This window comes from Astyanax mexicanus, unplaced genomic scaffold (genome assembly GCF_023375975.1).
Source record: "Astyanax mexicanus isolate ESR-SI-001 unplaced genomic scaffold, AstMex3_surface scaffold_77, whole genome shotgun sequence".
Classification (NCBI taxonomy): Eukaryota; Metazoa; Chordata; class Actinopteri; order Characiformes; family Acestrorhamphidae; genus Astyanax; species Astyanax mexicanus.
The window spans coordinates 45001-47500 of record NW_026040087.1 but is presented as its reverse complement, the minus strand read 5'-3'; the positions used below and the strand labels follow the sequence as shown (position 1 = coordinate 47500).

Genomic DNA, 2500 nt, shown 5'->3' with positions numbered 1-2500 from the left:
TGGTCTACCAGTGGTAGGCTCGAAAAGTCGAAAAAATGACTAAGTCCAACTTGGTCTACCAGTGGTAGGCTCGAAAAGTTGAAAAAATGACTAAGTCCAACTTGGTCTACCAGTGGTAGGCCCGAAAAAGCTGAAAAAATGACTAAGTCCCACTCGGTCTACCAGTGGTAGGTCGAAAAAGTGCGAAATTTTTCTAAGTCCCCACTTTTGGTCTACCATTTCACGCCAAAAACTAGTGAGGGTGGCGAGCTCCAGGATTTCTGACCCCCTTCGCCCGACTCCCTTGCCCGACGAAGGTGCACTCCGGTCGGCCTCGGAGCGAGTTCGCCCGCGCTCTGGAGGATTTTTCGTCGGGGGGTTTTTCAAAGGGGTGCCGTCGGACTGTTGAGGAGAGTGGCAATGACTAGGGGTCCAAGCACTGGAGATGATTCTCCATTCATTTCTAAGCATGGCAGAGCTTAAATAAAGCCCCAATAATGGTTCCAAAGTGGATTTTTGGACACTATAACACGGACCCGATCCTACCCGACCAAGAAGCTCCGCAGGTCGGCCTCCGTCCCGCCCCCCGCCCCCCAGGCGGTACGGAGGAAAAACCAAACTTCCAGAGACGGTTCCAGGGGGGGTATCTCTTTCATTATTTTGACCCGATCGAATGGACTACCGAGCCCGCCTGGGTAGGCAACCGCGCGGCCCTCCGTGGCCACTGTGCGCGGTGCGTTCCTACCCGACCCAGCGGGTTAGCCTCCAGGGGGGTCCTCCGTCAGGGGGAGGACCTTTCCGAACCTATCCGAGGGAGTCGTAGACGGCCCGTCTATATCTCAATCTGCCCTACACGATAACCGGTCGGCCCGGAGCCGTCGGACTCGGATGCCTCGGTGGTCCTCGCGTCCAACCGAGCTCCAGCACCCGGCTTCAAAAAGCTCCGGACCCCCGGTTTCGGAACGAGCGTTTCCTTGTTATCCCCGAAGCAAGCGGGAACTCGCGCAGCGGAGTTGCCACACTAATTTCCACTGGGAGCAATGAGGGGTGAGCTCGGACGAGCCTCTCCGCCCGTCCCCCCCTCCCCGGGGGGTCCTTCGGACGGTACGGGGCCGATCCCTCTCCCCTCTAAGAACCAATGGTTTTTTCTGTGACAAAAACCACTCGCAGCAACCTGGTTGATCCTGCCAGTAACATATGCTTGTCTCAAAGATTAAGCCATGCAGGTCTAAGTGCACACGGAAGGTACAGTGAAACTGCGAATGGCTCATTAAATCAGTTATGGTTCCTTTGATCGCTCCACACGTTACTCGGATAACTGTGGTAATTCCAGAGCTAATACATGCAAACGAGCGCTGACCGGTCCTCTCTCGGGGGGGCCGGGATGCGTGCATTTATCAGACCCAAAACCCACCCGGGGGGACCCGCGAGGGTTTCCCCCGGCCCTTTGGTGACTCTAGATAACCTCGGGTCGATCGCGCGCCCACCGCGGCGGCGACGTCTCATTCGAATGTCTGCCCTATCAGCTGTCGATGGTAGCATAGGGGGCTACCATGGTGACCACGGGTAACGGGGAATCAGGGTTCGATTCCGGAGAGGGAGCCTGAGAAATGGCTACCACATCCAAGGAAGGCAGCAGGCGCGCAAATTACCCATTACCGACACGGTGAGGTAGTGACGAAAAATAACGATGCAGGTCTCTTTCGAGGCCCTGTAATCGGAATGAACGTATCCTAAACACATGGGTGAGGACCCATTGGAGGGCAAGTCTGGTGCCAGCAGCCGCGGTAATTCCAGCTCCAATAGCGTATATTAAATTTGCTGCAGTTAAAAAGCTCGTAGTTGGACTTCGGGAGTGGGCTGGCGGTCCGCCGCGAGGCGAGCTACCGCCTGTCCCAGACCCTGCCTCCCGGCGCCCCCCGGATGCCCTTGGTTGGGTGTCCGGTCCTCAGGGGTCCGGAGCGTTTACTTTGAAAAAATCAGAGTGTTCAAAGCGGGCACCAAACTCGCCTGAATGCCTGAGCTAGGAATAATGGAATAGGACTCCGGTTCTATTTTGTGGGTTTCCTGAACCAGGGCCATGATTAAGAGGGACGGCCGGGGGCATTCGTATTGCGCCGCTAGAGGTGAAATTCTTGGACCGGCGCAAGACGGACGAAAGCGAAAGCATTTGCCAAGAATGTTTTCATTAATCAAGAACGAAAGTCGGAGGTTCGAAGACGATCAGATACCGTCGTAGTTCCGACCGTAAACTATGCCGACCCGCGATCCGGCGGCGTTATTCCCATGACCCGCCGGGCAGCGTGCGGGGAAACCAGAGTCTTTGGGTTCCGGGGGGAGTATGGTTGCAAAACTGAAACTTAAAGGAATTGACGGAAGGGCACCACCAGGAGTGGAGCCTGCGGCTTAATTTGACTCAACACGGGGAACCTCACCCGGCCCGGACACGGAAAGGATTGACAGACTGATGGCTCTTTCTCGATTCTGTGGGTGGTGGTGCATGGCCGTTCTTAGTTGGTGG

General features: G+C 56.0%; 1 non-coding gene across 1 annotated transcript in view; it reads left to right on the top strand.

The window, feature by feature from the left end:
• Positions 1–1150: 1150 nt before the first annotated feature.
• LOC125798681 (18S ribosomal RNA) overlaps positions 1151–2500 on the top strand; it is a 1864-nt gene continuing 514 nt past the window's right edge. Inside the window, exon 1 of the ribosomal RNA XR_007437483.1 lies at positions 1151–2500. This exon is cut by the window's right edge and continues 514 nt beyond it. This is a non-coding gene — a ribosomal RNA (18S ribosomal RNA).